General features: G+C 39.0%; 1 protein-coding gene across 1 annotated transcript in view; it reads left to right on the forward strand.

Annotated features, from left to right (window-relative positions):
• The window catches only part of LOC134566001 (vomeronasal type-2 receptor 116-like), a 107873-nt gene that overhangs the window by 61453 nt on the left and 26982 nt on the right, over positions 1-19438 (forward strand). The gene's annotated exons all lie outside the window — the stretch shown is intronic.

Here is a 19438-nt window from a genome sequence, read left to right on the forward strand (position 1 = left end):
GCTACTGGTAAATTTCTAAATAAAATTAGATCCTAAAAAAATTATATTAATTGAATATTTATTTACAGTGTGTGTATATAATGAATGCAGTGTGTGTGTGTATGAGTGTAGCGTGTGTGTATGAGTGCAGCGTGTGTATATGAGTGCAGTGTGTGTGCAGTGTGTGTATGAATGCAGCGTGTGTGTATGAGTGCAGTATGTATGAATGCAGTGTGTGTGATCAGTGTGTGTGTGTATGTGTGCAGTGTGTGTATGAGTATGTGTGCAGTGTGTGTGTGTGTGTGTTGCAGAGCCTTTGTGGGGGGTGGGCAATTTTATTATTATTATTTTTAATTATTTTAATATTTTATTTTATTATTTTTTATTTTATTTTATTTTATTATTATTTTTTATTATTTTAATATTTTTTATGGTTAGTTTTTATTATTTTATTTTATTTGTAATATTTTTTTTTTTTTACTTATTAATATTTTATTATTTCGAATTTTTTTTTTTTTTTTCGTCCCCCCTCCCTGCTTGATACATGGCAGGGAGGGGGGCTCTCCTTCCCTGGTGGTCCAGCATTGGCAGTTCAGTGGGGGGGGGGCTGTGGGGGCTGCAGAGAGCGTTACTTACCTCTCCTGCAGCTCCTGTCAGCTCTCTCCTCCTCCGCGCCGTCCGTTCAGCACCTCGGTCAGCTCCCACTGTAAGTCTCGCGAGAGCCGCGGCTCTCGCGAGACTTACAGTGGGAGCTGACAGAAGAGCTGACCGGACGGCGCGGAGGAGAAGAGAGCTGACAGGAGCTGCAGGAGAGGTAAGTAACGCTCTCTGCAGCCCCCACAGCCCCAGTCTGTATTATGGCAATGCAAATTGCCATAATACAGACTATTGACTCGAGTATAAGCCGAGTTGGGGTTTTTCAGCACAAAAAATGTGCTGAAAAACTCGGCTTATACTCGAGTATATACGGTAAGTCAATATTGCAATATTATGGCATCAATAACCACAAGTAGATGACTTCTGGATCACTATATCTTAGAGTGATGGGTTTTGTAGTCAACTCAAGAAATTGTAGATTATGCTAATGTAGTGTACCTATAACCTTAATTTTAGTAATGACAGGAGGCAAATACTTGCATAATCTTTCTTTACTAAAACTCCAGCAGCACAGATCAATCAAAACTTTTAAACCAATCAGAAAACAAGAGTCACTGCTATAAATAGCTCTGTGATACATTTCCACTTCCTTGTAGCAAACGAACAGTCCAATGAACAAGTCCGAAAATCATAACTCAGATAACGATGCGGATCCTATGTAATCCAAACTTTGCTTGAAATGACCAAGGTGTGAAGATGAAATCCACCGTATGGTGCCAGTATTCAAACTGCAAAAAAGGAGAAAAAGGTGAAATGTAGCGAAATGGCCATATTTCATCAGTACCCTAGTGACAATATCTATAGGCATACATGTTAAATTAGTAAAATTATGTCACCATAATAAAGTAAGAAAAAATGCGTAAGCGACAGTGGAAATTAGGTAGAGAGGACAGAGAAGCCTGGCAGGGAGAGAAAATGGTGGGAAACATTCGCCTCCTGTCATTACTAAAAATTAAGATTATAAGTACACTACGTTAGCATAATCTACAATTTTATCACATGACAGGAGGCTTCATATTTGCATTTTTAGCGATGTGAGAGATGGCCGAAAGAAGTATGAGAAGCAGGACGGAAATAGAAGATATGAAAAGTCTCCTTGCGAGACCAGTCAGCCGAGCGCATAATATCCGGCAGTGAAGCAACCAACGAAAAAGCGTGCGGGGCAAACGTCGTTTTGACACCCGCCAGCGATAGCAACCATCGAACCCATCTAGCGAGGGTCGTAGCCACGCAAAGACGGGGTGAAGTCGGGAAAAACGGATAAAAAAATCGAAGATGAATATGTTTTCGTGCGACGCAAAACCGAAAAAGAGACTCCTTCTGGGGAGAAAGAAAGACCGTCCCCGACGAAGGCCCTAACATCCGAATTCCTTCGGAAAGAGACAGGGCATTGTAGTAGAGTAAACTTTGCCGAAAGTTGGCGTAGGGACAACATCGAGTTGTCTGTACAAATTCGTAGAAAATTTTATACCAATTCAACGTCCGAAAGGCATGAGTACTTCGGACCAGGAGGACGGGAAAGTTGCATACCTCTCATAAGCCTACAAATCAGCGGATCCTGTCCTATCAGACAACCTTGGATAGGGACGTGGGCTGCCGATATTGTAACATTAACAGACCGGTAAGCCCGACCCGACGTAAAAATAGCCAATAGAAAATTAAACACTACTGGAACAGTGACTGTAAAGGGATAGGAATCCCTCTCCAGACATCAGCTAGACCATTCATTCCAGGCTGCTAGGTAGCAACATCTAGTACCCAGAGCCTATGAGTCCCAGAGGAGGTCCTTAGTTGACTGAGGAAGTCCAGTGACATCCCAAGATCCCCTGAAATCATCCAGGCCACAAGATGAAGTCAGTCTTGGAGGACGAGTGGGTGTGGTTCCCCTTGCGAAATCCGGTAACCTCAGCGGGTGGTCGTACAAGAGTTCTAGAAGTTCTGGGAACCAAGCTTGGCCCGGCCAGAGGGGTGTGATCAGTAACAGGGATGCCCAGTGTGTCCAGATTTTGTGTAGTGCCCTCGCCAGCATGGAGAATGGTGGAAAGGCATAGGCCCCTTGAGTCGGCCATGGTTGGAGAAAAGCATCCACTGGCTCGCTTTCCAGGTCTGGGAGCCAACTGAAGAATCTGGGAAGTTGACGGTTCATCTGGGAGGCAAAGAGGTCTATCCATAGGGGACATCTGAGCTGATTGAGAGTCTCGAATATTGCCCCATCCAGTTGCCTGTTGCTGCTGTCCCTCCAGTGGCGGGAGTACCAATCCGCCGTGAGGTTGGAGGTGTCTGGGAGATATTCCACTGTCAGCGTGATGTTCCTGGAGAGGCAGAAGGTGTAAATGTCTTTGGTCGCTTCTGAGAGTGCCTGAGACCGAGCCCCGCCTAGGCGGTTGATGTACTGCACTGCCAAAATATTGTCCATGTTCAGCAGTATACAACAGTTCAACATGTGTTTGGCCAGGCTGCGGATGGCAAAGGAGCCTGCTATCAATTCCAAGCAGTTGATGTGCCTCCTAGTGAAGCCACGGGCCCCCGGTGGAGGATTCTGCGCAGTGTGCTCCCCAGCCCCAAAGGCCGGCGTCCGATTCCACTATGAAGTCTGGAGAAGGCCCGAAGATGGCTTTCCCATTCCAGGCCTGCATATGAAAGAGCCACCAACATAGTTCCTTGCGCACCTCTGTGGTGATCGGTATTAGTTGGTCATAGGAGTAACCTGCCCGTAAGAAACAGTCCTTGTGTCTTTGCATGGCTCTGTAGTGGAGTGGGCCCAGATATATCGTCTGCATGGAGGCCGATAGAAGGCCCACCAGCCGTGCAAGGATTTGTAAAGGGATGAGCTCCAACCGTAGGACTTTCCGAATTTCCTTCCAGATCGATGCAATGTTCTACAGGGGTAGGCGTAGAATGCACGTTGTGGAGCCGATCTCGAATCCCAGGAACTGGACAATTTGAGCCGGTTTGAGAGCTGATTTTTCCCTGTTTACTATGCATACCAACGATTCGATAAAGTACACAATAAATCTCGTCTGAGAGGCCAGTAATGAGGCCGAGTCGCAGAAGATCAGCAAGTCGTCTAGGTAGATCAGACACCAGATTCCCAGAGACCGTATGTGCGTGAGGACGGGTTTCAGTAGTTTTGTGAAACACCAGGGAGCCAAGCTCAGGCCAAATGGTAGACAGGTGAAATGGTAGGTGGCATTTTTCTAGCGGAAACTTAGAAATCTTCAGCAGTGCGGTGCAATTGGAACCGACAGGTAGGCGTCCTTTAGGTCTAATCGTAACAGGTGGATGCCTTCCATTTTAAAGTGTTGGTAGACAACAAAAGTACTCAACTGTTGGAGGTTGATGACCTGTCGAAATTCGCCCGTCTTTTTCTGCACAAGGAAGATGTTGCTGATAACGGCGCCATCGCTGGGAGCCGGTTGGGTCGCTCTTTTCGTGAAAAGTGACTGTATCTCTTCCTCTATGATGAGCTGATGAGCCATGGAAACCCAAAGCGGTTGCGATGGATGTAGTTGCGTGGGGGTTGCAGAAAATTTGATGTCATAACCCTGAACGTTTTGGAGTATCCAGGAATCCGTCGAAATGTCCTTCCAGTTCTGGAAGAAAAGAGATAATCTCCCTGCAGTTAAGGTCATATAAGGGTAACATGAAGCATGACCTACATGAAGGGAAGTGACCGTGTCCATGTCCGCAAGAGCCTCTGGATCTGGTCGCCCCTTTATAGTGTGTGGGTTGTCGGTAGGCAGAACTTGGGTAGAATGATGTAGATGGAGGGTTGGGCCTGGGTCCAGAAGACCACAATTGGCTGGTGGCACGGCCTCTCTGCCTATCAGCCCTTCCAAAAACCCCAAGGGGGGGTTGGAGTGCGGAATACCTGCCACAGTGATGTCTGGGCCTTGTTGAGTGTTGTAAAGAGAGACACGTGTTTCTTAATTCCACTATAAAGGCACAGCCAAACAGAAGGCCGTTGGCCGAAGCTCCCAGTACTTTGGTCGTCATGTTTATGAGCTTAGAATCCATGCATACAAGCGCAGCTGTTCGTCTCTCTGTACAGATCACTGCGTTGGTATTGCCGAGAAGGCACATGCATCTTTGAGCCCATTCACGTATGGTGTGGGGGTCCACTTGCGAGCCGTGGGTCAAAGCCTCATTGGTGAAATATAGGATCTTCCCCAGGGGTCCCAGGAGATCAAGCAGTTTGCCCTATGTGGCCTTTAGGCCTCTCTCAACACCTTTCTTGGGATCCCAACCCTTCAGGGACATGAATATGACCTCCGTTTGGTGGAATTCCGGGGTCACTGCCATCTTATCAGGTAGGATGGTGCGCGGGCATTCCGCCCGTAGTCTCACCCTGACCTCTTTGTCTAGAGGTTTGCGTATCCAGAAATGCAAAGCGCGTGCTAAATGCTCAGATAGGGACCATTCTGAGGATCTCGGGTGTCTAATGGTGTGAGGATCAAACAAAGGGCATCCTTGGGATTCCATAAAAAAGCTGTCTACCTCCTGAGAGGAGAGGTTGTGCGTCAACCCCTGAGGAGAGGGAGCACCAGTGGCAGCACCAGACACATATTTGAAGTCACGGGGAGGCAGATCATTCCAGTCATCCCCGGCATCGGATGCGGATTCATCCGCCCTCCATTCAGCTAAGATATTCAGAGCCGGAGGATAGTCCTCATCTTCCCTGGAGGAGGGTGGGGTTCAGGCCTCACCAGACGTTTTGTGCGTTTCGCTGGCTCTTTCCCTTTAGGTCTAGATACGGATGTTGTGCCAGGTATGTGGCGTTTGATTATAGGGGCTGTGCCAATGGATCTTTCGGATTCTGGCAGATCGTCACCCTCTGATGTGCCCAAGGGCAGGTTAAGTACCTCAGGTGGAGGTTGGGTAAGCATTTTTGCGAGGGCTTTCTTTTTCCTGATGCTGCTACTGCAGCGTTAATCATGGACTGGAAGTCCTGGGTCTGTGGTGGTGTATCACTCATTTTGTGGTATCTGTGGAGGAGAGTACACAGATTAGTGTCCGTGCAGGCCGTATGGGCTGCCAGGAGTCCCCTGCAAGTACAATCAGGGTATGCCCACAGGCATAATATAAATCTCTTAATGAGTGAGAAGGACCCAATTATAGTGAGAATGAATCTCAATGCCGGTCGCAGTGAGCGGCTGTGTCACGGAGTGAAACCCTGAATTGGTGGGAGGCGTTAAAAGCTTCCAATAGTGCAGGGGTTGTATACCCTGTGTGTCCCCTGTGGGGATGATAGCAGTCAAACAGATGTAACCGTATATATAAGTGTGGGGTTCCCAATAAGGGTTATGGTACCTTAATAGCCCTGGTCCCTTCAGTGTCGAAGGCTCACCCTGATAGTACTGCAGGTTAAGTCCCTGCATTCAGTATGTGTAACAGGCAATATGATAACGCGAGCTCATAGGCAAAAATCCTTACTTGCAATTGCTGATAGGAATCCTGATTTATAAAGGGAGAGTCTGAAGGCTGGATGCCGTATCACCGGTGTCAGGATAAATACGCACGCTAGTAAGAAAAAACAAACAAGGCCGCAATTAGGGTCGCGGCTGCAATCCAAGATGGCCGCCGCATGAGAGGACCTGTTGGGATCAACTCCCGCGGTCCGTGCGAGTGGCGGAGAAAACGAAAAACTAAAAATTATAAGTAAAAAAACCCTGAATCCCACAGTGCCCCAACACCCAAAAAAACCTTCCCCCCCTTTTACCCAGAATGGTACAAAGACACCTGCCCGCGAACAAAATTAGGCCGCGAACGGAAAGTTACCTCAGGAAGTTAGCCGGGCAGAAAGGAGAGAAGGTAGGGTTAGAGGAGCAGGGATAGGGGAGAAAATAAAAAATAGAAATATGAAAAAATTACTGACAAATTGTAAATAGATAGAAATGGATGAAGTAATACTCTGACCTGTACTCTGGCTGAGCAGCAAAGAAAGAGAAAGTGGAAGTGCATCACAGAGCTATTTATAGCAGTGACTCTTGTTTTCTGATTGGTTTAAAAGTTTTGATTGATCTGTGCTGCTGGAATTTTAGTAAAGAAAGATTATGCAAATATGAAGCCTCCTGTCATGTGATAAAATTATCTACCAGTAGGCAGCAGTAAACAAAGCAAGTAATGTGCAGGTATAAAAGAAATGGAGCAGCGCTGAACAACTCAGCACAGTGATAAGAGGCAGCACACCTGATAGTAGGGGGATCCCTCAAAACCCCAAGCATACTAGAACAAGTAGACACAGAATACAGGTAGCGCCAAGAATAAAAAATACTCCAAATAAAAACAATAAAATACAAAAAAAGATTAAAAAAAAGTCCACAATAAAACTTTAAAGATAAAAACATATTAAAAAAAATACCAAATGGTAAAGCACATTCTTAGAGGTAACAACTTGTCTTATACTTCTTGTATGGTACTTATTGGATAACTTCACTTGGCAGCAGTATTTGAAAAAAAAAAAAAAAAAACCACATGAAACAGAGGCGAACCAATAGTGCAATTGTGTTGTAAATAGTAGGACAAACAACACTTAAAACAGTTGTCAACTTACATATAGTAGAGATATAACCAGCTCTAGGTGAAACAGCATGCAGTGGTTTTTAATCCCCACTTGAAGGATATCCCTCTGATGTGGGTGCACAGTAGAGAAATAGTAAGGCAAGTCAGGATAATGATGAAGTAGGCATACCTACAAAAAACGGCCAATAGTGCTCTCTATATAGGTAAGTATTAATAAGATAAAGCGAAATATACTTACAATATGATGAGAAGATTAACCACTCTATGTTTCAAGTGTGTGCGGTATAATCACCACCTAGGATTCTTTAGTTGGTTGTAGTCCACAGAAATTTGAAAAGGATTGGTCCAAATGTCAAGTAATGTATAAAAATAAATAAAATCCTAAAACGTATATGACTTGCAACAGGTAATAAGATAGCCAAAAATACTTTATTTAAGACAAACATAAGATAAAAACCATAACGCATTTCTCCCCTTAGGGCTTTTTTCAAATGAAAAGAAAAATGTACAGGTATAGAACAGATAATGCAATTAGCTTGCTAGTAGCAAAACAGTATCCAGAAATACCCAGTTACTTTCTAAAGGAATTATGCCAATTTAACTACATATAATTTATTTAGAAATCAATATGTGAAATATACAATTATGCCAAACTGGTAAGGGAATATTAGATATCACAGATTTATACAAATCAGTTAATTCAAATGTTATTTTTATAATAAACAATGTCTTTTAAACATTTGACACTTTGAAAAATTATAGCAGACAGAAAACACAGAATACAGTAATAAAACATTGTGAGGATGTGTATGGGGTAATAAATATTAAAAATAATAGTAATAATTTGTATTAATATCAAAATTCAATATCTTGGCAACAGTTTTCCCTTGATTGGTTTAAAGCTGAGAGTTGCTCACTATTTTAACTCTTATAGACCCTGGATTATGTTTATTAGAGGATTTGTATTTTTTTTTTTTATAATTCTTTATTTTTTTGTTGTGCAGGAAATAACAAGACATCTTGCAACGCCACAGTGGCGAATGCAAGCATAATGGTTAAACAATGGTACATATATGTGACATTCTGATTATAGCACAATTTTTTTATTATAATGGTAGTCGGGATGTGTGTGTGTGTGTGTGTGTGTGTAGGATGGATAGGTTTTTTCTCCTTTCTTTCTCATTCTCTACCACCCTTTTCATAATCAAAGATTATGATGATAAAAATAACTATGAGTAAAATCCAAAATTAAGTAAATTTAAATAACAAAATGAAATATTAAGACAGTTTATAAGGATAAAATGATCAAAGGACAGCAAACATGGTATCAGGTTTTTTTTTTTTGCACATGTTTAAGTTTAACGATATAAGAGAAGCACATGATTTATACCATTATAGGTTGAGAGGATGCACATTAACAGAAAATTGAATAATATAAAACAATAATGATAGAAGATACAGTTTTACAGGTATAATTAAAAAAAAATCACTATATGGTGTAACTACAAAATTAAAAGGAAAAGGTAACATTACACGTATAACTGATGTATACATAAGCTACACAATAGGTAAGTATGAAATAGACAAAGAGTTTGTGGAGTTTTTATGTGGGGCTTTATTTCTCATTTTTTTATTATTTAATAGGAAGAAACTAGAACCATTATTTTCATTATTGAGATAATTTTGGTCCCTTCTCACATTGAACATCCAATTATAGGTTTTGGGTTGATGCTCGATGTGAGAGGAGATTATGAGGAACTCAATCGGTTTCATTTAAAAATGTTTTATGTATGTTTGTTATTGTGAGGGTAATCCCATGGGCAAAAGCAGGATGGTGTAAGCAAATTTTGTATGTTTGTTCTTTTACTGAATGACTAAGTTTATATCTGTTAATGTTTAAGGATTGAACTAGCCATGTAAGAAATCCTCGCTTGTTAAACTTTTTTAAAAAAAAAAGAAAGGATTGCTTTATGCTTCCTTCAACAAACCCATTGGTTAATACAGAATAGGAGGCCATTGTCAAATAGATACTTCTCCCATATTGTTAATTCATCATCAGTTGAAAAAAAGACTAAAGTTGTTATTTTGATATCTAAAATAATAAATATGGAAATTGCATACTTTAAAAACTGATAGCGAGGCTAGATATAAAGATTTGATCTGTAAAATAGCTAGACAAATCTTCACCCCGATTAATGTTTGTACCCCAAAAATAAAACCAGTTTTCTTCCTTTAGAAAATGAATTGAAAAGACCGAGAAACTCCTTAAGGGTTCTATAATAATTTGAGGTGATTTTAATTCAGCTAAGGATGCAAAGCTAGATAAAAACGTACCACAGGGGAAAAAAATACACAAGAGAATTAGTAAAACAACCCATTGTTTAGAAAATCTAATTTAAAAAACATAAACTCTATGATATATGGAGGGTTATGAACCCACACGTAAGAGATTATACTCACTTTTCTCACGTACATAGTTCATACATGAGAATAGATATCATGTAAAACAATGTTTAAACATTCCATAACGTAAAAAAAAATGATAAAAGATATAGTCTGGTCGGACCATAATGCATTCATTTAGGTATTAAAAGGGGGAGGAGAACTCCCTAAACAAAGAGAATGGAGATTGAAAGAACAAATGTTAACCAATGAAGAAAACAGAGTCTATCTTTGTGATATTACCAATTTATTTCTTTAAGAAAACCAAGGTTCTATAAACTCTAAGTTTGTACCATGGTGTGCATTTAAAAGTGTATGTCGAGGATATTTGCTTAAGGTGGGGGACATAGAAAATAAAAAGAGAGGTCATAACTTAAATATGTTATATATTAATCTCTATAAACTTCGAAGTGTATACAAATGAAAACTTCAAAAAGATCCTTAGAAATTTTAAACCTTAAAAAGAAAAGAAAATAAGAAGATAAGCTGGAGACTTGAAAAATTAAAACAAACTTGGTACTTGAAAAAATAATAAAGCGGATAAGAGGCTGTCTAATCAGCAAAAAAAAAGAAGAAGCAATTAATAGAATATATAGAATAAAGGATGAGAAGAGAGTGAGACATATATGGATCCAAAGCATATAAGCAACATCTTTAATAGATATTACTCTCAGACGAAAAAGGGTAGTACTAGCGCTAATATAAGAAGTGCAAAAAAAACGGATAAGCAGCTATAACACCAATTCTTATCTTAAATATGGATCTAGTGGTAAAGTGCTGGTGCAGCGCTATATAATTTTTAACAGTCGTGAATACGTATAAAATAAATACACAATACCTTCTAGGTATATACAGAGTGTCCTAAGTTGATATTCAATACCTTGAAAATAAACAGAATATACCAAACATAGTGTAAACTGTGACAATAAAAGTTTAGTTTAAATAAGGGTGAAAAAATTCCCACTCACACTTTAGAGAGCTAATAGTGTATAGCTCAATTCAGTAGCCCATGGGGTCCGTGAAGGCGACCATATCCCTTCTTTTATACTGGGTATTCTTTCCTTTGACTCCTGAAATGTTGAAAAGCATATATGGTGCAATACCTTATGGTTCCAATAGGGTTTAAAAAGAACAAGTTTGTACTTACAAACACAGAGCCATCCACATCGGCTCTGATCTAGGGTATATGTGGTTAAGGCCCACACGCCTTCTTTAAAAGAGCAGGAACAATGCCAGCAGTGTTGTAAAAATATATAAATATACTTTATTTACATTAAACTATATATAACAATATAAAAACACTGACTAGGCATATAAAAAGTCCAAATAAATAAAGACCGATCTTCTCCAGATTCCAGGACGTGTTTCGCTGTAGCAGCTTCTTCAACTGGATATATCAAAAATCGGAAAAGTCTCTATTTCTTCTGTGGGACCGGTTCCTGCTTTTATACCTCTTTAAAAGTCCAATCTTTAGTTCTAAGTCTGTGATTTCGCGGGCATTCACCATGGAAACGGTGACGCCCTGCGATGCACGTCTCGTTTTGATCTATTTCCTGGTTTCCGCATCACTTCCGGTCACGTGTCTGTCGGCCGATACATCATGCGTTCCACCTTGCGGTTCACTCGGCCGATACCCGGAAGTGTGTAGTATAGTAGAATGATAATGGGAGGTAGATGTAAAATCATTTTTAGACACATCAGTACAACAATAATAGGAATAGTAACCTTCTTATTCTTATATCTATTGGAGAGATTGTAGGGTATGTGATTACTAGATATTTTATACAGAGGAATATTAATATACTCTTTTAAATAAGTCTAAATATATACAAATAGGCACTTATATGGCATAAGAGGAAATATATCTTACACACATATATATTCATAACTGTAATATAAGTAATTTGATAAAAAGCCCTAACCCTAAGCAGCAAATGGAAGCATTATATGTACATCTGTACTATTTGAAATAAGCTTAAGTAAGTCTAAATCTATACAAATAGGAACTTATGTCTTACACACATATATATCCATAACTGTAATATAAGCAATATAAAGCCATAGCCCTAAGCAGCAAATGGAGGCATTTTATATACATCTGTATAGATAAAATGATATACAAAAACCCTAAAAACCCTAAAAACCATAAAGGACTCTAATATAGGAAGGAATTAAGAACGAAGCTCCAATATATTTGAAAATAAAACATATATTCATTTTAAAAAATGACACATCTCAAAGTCCGTGTTAAGACCATAAGGGATGAGTGTATTTAATTTAAAAATCCATTCCATCTCGTTCTTGCTCATTTTTGTGTCGAAATTCCCTCCTCTCCAATCTCTTTCTAATTTTTTAATTGCAAAGAATTGGGTACCACCCATTTCACAATTGTGGTGGATTTTGTAATGAGCTGAGACACTATGGTTCTCGAAGCCCTTAGTTATGTTTCTTCCATGTTCTTCCACTCTTGTGTGTAATGCCCTTGTGTTTTTTCCTATATATTGTAAACCACAAGGACACACAATACAATAAATTAGATTGTTAGAGTGACAAGTTAAAAGTTCTTTAATTCGATATTTTGTTCCATCTTTGCTAAAAAAGTGATTTATATGTCTCTTTCTGCTTGAGGTTCTTTTGCATGCTAAACAGTTTCCACATCCGAAAAAAACTTTTTCTAAATTTAAAAATGTATTGTTGGTTTTTCTTTCTTTTAAAAAACTAGATGTAAGTGCTGTGCCTAGATTATTAACTCCTCTATGTATAAATCGGGGTCTCTCTGGAAGGAAGGTCTTTGCTGTAGGATCTTGAAGGAGAATAGGCCAGAATTTAGAGATTATGTTTCTGACTTTATGATTGTGTGTGCTGTAATTAGATATAAAGGGAATTTCTTTAATTTTGTTATCCTTTTTTTCTTTATATTTTAGAAGATTTTCTCTTTCCATTAATTTTACCTCTCTTCTAGCATTCTCCAGTTTTATTTCCTCATAGCCTTTCTCTAAAAATTCTTGTTTAATTTTGTCTGATTGTGTTTCAAAGGTCGTAAGGTCAGTGCAATTCCTGCGAATGCGCAGAAATTGTCCTCTAGGGGCATTCTCGAGCCATGGGGTAAAATGGCAGCTTTCTCTTCCTATGAAGCTATTTGCTTCCACAGTTTTGAAGTGATTTCTGGTTTTAATACTGCCTTCTTCTATGTATATCTGTAAGTCTAGAAATACGATTTCCGATTTGCTCCAATTATTTGTGAGCGTTATACCCCATGTGTTGTGGTTAAGATAATTTAAAAATATAATAAGATCCTTTTCCTCTCCTTCCCAAATAAAAAATATATCGTCAATGTACCGGCCATAGGTGACCAAGTTCTGCCTCCAGCTATGTGGGCCGTAGATAAACTCCTCTTCCCAATGGGCCATAAATAAATTAGCATAGCTGGGGGCAAACTTGGTCCCCATGGCCGTTCCATTAATCTGGAGATAAAACTCCTCTCCATACCAAAAAAAAATATTTTTAAGGATTAGCTCCATACCTTCCAAGATGTATTCTATTTCTATGCTTGTTTGGTCTGAAAAGTTAGTTAAAAAGAATTTTGCTGCGTTGCATCCATAGGGATGGGGGATATTGCTGTAAAGAGCTGAAACATCACTGGTGACTAAAAAGCAATTTGAATTCCAAGCGCATTCCTTTAAAATATTTAAAATAGAGATGGTATCTTTGATATATGAGGTAGTTTTCTTAACGAGGGGTTGTAAGTGAATGTCTACATAGTGGGATAGTCTGCTTGATATTGAGTCTATCCCAGCTACTATAGGTCTTCCCGGGGGATTATTTACATCTTTATGAACCTTTGGTAAAAAATAAAACACAGGTATTTTCGGATATTTAATGTTTAAAAAATCTAATTCTTTTTCATTAAGTATTTTAAGCTCTTTTCCTTTGTTAAAATAATTTAAAAAATTCTGGTTCATATTCTTACTGGGATCATAGTTAAGTTTTTGGTATGTCTGACCATCTAGTAATATTCTTTCGGCTTCTTTGCAATATGATTCTTTTGACATTAAAACTATCCCCCCTCCCTTATCTGCCGGTTTGATGACCAAATTAGTGTCTGATTTTAAATCCCTTAAAGATGTTTGGTATATTCTGTTTATTTTCAAGGTATTGAATATCAACTTAGGACACTCTGTATATACCTAGAAGGTATTGTGTATTTATTTTATACGTATTCACGACTGTTAAAAATTATATAGCGCTGCACCAGCACTTTACCACTAGATATTACTCTCAGCTCTACAATTTACCGCTTAAAACAGATTAGGATATCATAGAAAAGTATGGATAAGAGACAATTGCGAAAAATTCTGATACAACAAGCTATTGGTTTAAATAAATCTTTCACACAGAATAAAGTATGAAATGTAATAATATGATTAAAGAAAGCAAAATCTCCTGGCCTAAATGGATTCAGTGGAAATTTGTGGGTTTCTGTTTCAGTCTCAGAGCAGCTGTGGTATGACAAGGTTTTTATCCATACATCCTCTTTATCCCTGTCCCACAGCCCAAAAAGTAGGCCAAAATATTACAGCTGATTGGTTTCCATCCGTTGTACATTCTGACAATAGAATTTTTAGCTATTGAAATAAGAAGGTACAATAAAATCAAAGGATATTCACTCATTGACATGCAAATCAATTTACAACTTTTTTGATATGCGTTATTCTGCAGTTTATCTTATATTCTGTCTCTCACTGTTAAAATACACCTACCATTAAAATTATAGACTGATCATTTTGTTTGTCAGTGGGCAAATGTTCAAAATCAGCAGATGTTCAAATACATTTTTCCCTCATTGTACAGATCTATTTAGACACATCCTTCTAATAGTATCAGAGGTTTGGCTTAATCAGACCCAATTTTATATCTCTAAATTTATTTGAGCAGGAAGGAAGTCAATAATTAATTTGAAGGTTTTGTCCTCAAAATCTAAGAATGGTGGACTAGGATTACCCCTCATTAAACACTATTATATAGCTAATGGTTTATACTATATACATATGATGTATGAATATCAATTAAACTGTTAATAGCTCCCGACTGATTCCTCTCTTGCAACTGTCACTAGTCTAATACTATCCTTACCTTTTGTGTCATTTTACCCCACTCCCTCTAGCATGTAAGCTCATTGAGCAGGGCCCTTAACCCCTCTGTTCCTGTGTTTCTAACTTGTCTGTTCCTCCACCCATTGTAAAGCGCTGCAGAATTTGATGGCGCTATATAAATAATAAAATAATAATAATAATTATTAATAATAATAATAATAATAATAATAATAATGTAAAAGACAACTTTCAGGAACCTTGGAATAAAATAGAAAGTTCTGCCTGTGAAAATAATATCCATCAGGACACTATGGTACTATGGATCTCATCTTTCTCTGAAAAGAAATATATCTTACAAATCTATTTAAAAAAAAATCCAATTAAAATATAGTATACTTTGAAATCAAGCTTGGGTCTAAAGCATACAATTTTAAGATCCTTAGATTTAGAGACCATAACATTTAATGTGGCAGACATTCAATCGTAAAAATGGACATAAGCAGGTATCATTAAGATCAAAGACATAATAGCTGTAAATACATTTAAATCCTTTTGTATCTTAAAGCAAGAATTATCTTTGAATAACAAATACATTTTACTTACCTTTGTATAAAAAATGTCATAAACAAAACACTAATAGTCAATCATGAAAACAACATGACAATATTAAAACTAATTAGTAAACACAGTCCTGACTAGATGTAGTAAAACATTTCTGCTATGTTTGTGTTTAGCTGTAATTTTCCTCTTACTCATTTACTGTACCCGCACATATTATATACAGTTTTTCTCGCCATTGAATGGTCTTTCTAAAGATACCATTATTTTCATCATATCATATAATTTACTATAAAAAAATTATTAAACATGATGAAAACAATTTAAAAAACACACTTTTTCTAACACTGATCCCCAAAATCTGTTACGCATCTACAACCACCAAAAAAAAAAAAAAAAAAATGCTAAATAGTTTCTAAATTTTGTCCTGAGTTTAGAAATACCCAATGTTAACATGTCCTAAGCTAATTTTGCAGGTTATAGGGCTATAAGTACAAGTAGGACATTGCTGTTTCAAAAATAGCAATAGTGACATTGTTACACTGTTATCTGTCATAAATCTCTCAATCACACCTCACATGCACATATTTTTTTAAAGTAGACAACCCAGGGTATTCAATATAGGGTATGTCCAGTCTTTTTTAGTAGCCACCTAGTCACAAACACTGGCCAAAGTTAGCATTTATATTTGTTTGTGTGTTAAAAATGCAAAATGGCCAGTGTTTGTGACTAAGTGGCTACTAAAAAAGACTGGACATACCCTTTATTGAATACCCTGGGTTGTCTACTTTTGCAAATGGTATGTCATCATGGGGGTAATTCTCATTCCTAAGGCAACATTACCAATCTGGCAGATTTAGTTGTGTGAAAAAACGGAAAGTCAAGCCTTCTATGTGACCCTGTAACTTTCAAAAACACTATAAAACCTGTACATGGGGGTACTATTACAACAATATCATGAGTTAAAGTTCCATTTGTGTGTAAAAAATGCCAAAACATCACTTTCACTGACAATATCATGACTGTGATATCTTTTACTGTTTTGAAACACTAATATTTGTGTTCAGCAAAGTCTCCTGAGTAAAACATTACCCCCCCCCCCCCCATGTACAGGTTTTAGGGTGTCATGGAAAGTTACAGGGTTAAATACAGTGCTAGCAAATTAAATTCTCTGGACTTTTGGCATGGGTTGTCAGACAGGTCCCTCAAATAAAAAAAAAAAAGTCCTGTGCTTAAACTCCCATCACTCCTGGACGGCAGCTACGACCATAGTACATATCAGCCCAAATACATACAGTCAAAAAAAAATTGGAATCAATAAAATTATTTAATTATGTAAAAATATTACATATATATGCACATCAAATTTAAATATATATAACATATGTATATATTTAAAGTCTACGTGTATATTTTTAAAATTATTTATGTAAATATATATATATATATATATATATATATATCATATTATTTGTATTTATTTATTATTAAAGATTAGAGATCTCCCAAACAGTTCGCCGGGAACTGTTCGCCGGCGAACATAGCTTGTTCGCGGTCGCCGCGGCGGGCGAACATATGCGATGTTCGGTCCCCCCCCCATTCGTCATGGAGGTGGGAGGGTCTGGGAGGGAGGGTCTGCTGCTGATTGGCTGGAATGTGTCTGCTGACTGTGAGGTACAGGGTCAAAGTTTACTGAATGATAACGAATAGGGGGCGGACCAAACATCTCATATGTTCGCCTGCCGCGGCGACCGCGAACAAGCTTTGTTCGCCAGCGATCAGTTCCCGGCGAACTGTTCGGGACATCTCTATTAAAGATATGTCAATATCTTTGGATAATAGCTTGATATGCTAAACTTGGCAAATTACCAGCAAATGATATTATGATTATTATGATTATTATTATTGCCATTTATATAGTGCCAACAGATTCCGTAGAGCTTTACAATATTATAAGAGGGGGGGATTTAACTATAAATAGGACAATTACAAGAAAACTTACAGGAACATTAGGTTGAAGAGGACCCTGCTCAAACAAGCTTACAGTCTATAGGAGGTGGGGTATAAAACATATTAGGACAGGTTAGCTGGAGGAGATAGCAGAGTGCTACCCTTTAGGACAGAGCAAGAGAGAGAGGAGGTATGTGAGGTAGAGATTACTCTGGGAGGCCATAAGCTTTCCTAAAGAGATGGGTTTTGAGGCACTTCTTAAATGGTTGAAGACTATATCATGTTGCTGCAGTTTTAATTTTACGATCATATATGCCTTGTTCAGCTTAATTATGATTTCAAAAGCTTTAAAATCTGATCAGCATTATCCAAGCATATTTCTTCTTTTATGAAACATTTTAAATAAATAACTAAACCAATTTGTAGAATATTCTTTTGGTATTCTGGAGATGTAATCCAATGGATGGTGAATGCAAGTAAGAGTGTTTAAATACAGAGATTTTAGCATGAGAATAGCAAGTTGTAATGGAGCTCCAGTACTCCAACCGAGAACCTCCATTGATGGATGCTCCTAGTGCTTCCCAAGGACTTCAAGCACTCCACTTGACACCATCAGCACTGCAGACCAAACCTCTCTTCCTGCAGAGAGCGAAGCTGGAACAAGCTCTTAACAGAGCTTAGTGATTATAGCCAAGGGAGCATACAGTGTATAGCAATCCCCAGTGTAAATGCCGCCTTTTCCCCCACATGAGACGAGGCTCTATGTTGAGGGTAAAACAGGAACTCAGCAGTCTGAGGGTTTATTGGCACTTATATGCAACTTTTCTGACAAGGTTAACACCCACGTGGTCTTATGGAACAACCAATCAAAACATTACAATACAGTCAAACACTCCCAATCATTCCAGCAAAATCCCACCCTCTGCCTGTGATAGAATTACTGTACACAATGAGCTAATGCAATTATCACAGGCAGGACAATACACAGTTTTACACCATATACATAACTTTAAAGGTATACCTCACATTCACATAAAACTTACATATTCTGAACCAGCATATGCAGTACACAAACATAGGTCAAAATCATACAAATTGTTCCAGTGGTTCAAAAGTTAGATGGAAGTTCTTTTTGACCAACTGCAAGCATGGCTTTCCTGCCCCAAACCAGTTCCACAGAATTAGGCTGTGCAGCCGGTCTATCTTCTCCTCTATCCTGGAGGTAAACTGGCTTAACTGGGTGTGGTAAGCCAATTATCTCCAGGTACAGAAAATATCTCCATTCACAACAGCAGCAAAAATACACAAAAATACATAATTCCCATTACACTGAACAGAACCCCCACATTCAACCTATCCCCAGATAGCTTGGATCTGAGCGCTCAATATATCCAAACAGCGCTCAGATATCACGGAGAGAATAAAATCGCCATGGGGTTGAAGTTTAGCATGGGCTGATGAGAGGTTGAAGAGGAACAAAGTAGCCAGTTTCATTTAAAGGGCCAGAACAGTATTTTAAACACCAATAAGTCCAAATAGTGTTTTTAAATGGCAATACTTCCCAGGGGCCATAGTCATGAGGCAGGAGGCTGGCAATCAGGTTTCTCCATAAGCCAGGGGAACAGGGTAATTTGTCACATAAAGAACCAGTTACAAACGGCAGTTTGTAACATATCTCCCCTTTTGGGGGGGGAGACTAACCAGGTACCTCACCTTCTGTCGGTCAGTGCCTGAGTTAGTCGAGCAACCAACCCACAAATAAAAATTGGCAGAGTAGCCCCCCCACAACAAATGGTACTGGCCTGTAGGTCCCAGGTTTTAGGGTGAAAGTTCAGCACCCTCAGTCTTCATGGTGCAGATAGGCAAATAGCTGGGGATACTTGGGGGGCAGAGGCCCGCGGCGCTCTGCCTGGTTGCCAGCGCTTCTGTTGGGGTGAGGGTTTTACATGCCAGTCTTGCAACAAGGGGGTTGGCAGGGCAGAGGCCAGATGCCTGCTCTTCTGCTGGGGGAACTGGGGCATAGTCCTGCCTTGTAGCAAAGGGAATGTGGGGATCAGTGGAGGTTAACATCTCCTGTGTTAACCCTGGTACCAAGTGAGGAGTTAGCTGGGGAGGGGTGAATTGGCTTACCTCCGCCTCCTGATACTCCTGCTGCTGCTGGGGAGGGAGACTGACTGTCTCTACTCCCAATAACTTGTCCTGCTGCTGGAGAGAGAGACCGATTGTCTCTGATTCCT

Source organism: Pelobates fuscus, chromosome 6, assembly GCF_036172605.1.
Source record: "Pelobates fuscus isolate aPelFus1 chromosome 6, aPelFus1.pri, whole genome shotgun sequence".
Classification (NCBI taxonomy): Eukaryota; Metazoa; Chordata; class Amphibia; order Anura; family Pelobatidae; genus Pelobates; species Pelobates fuscus.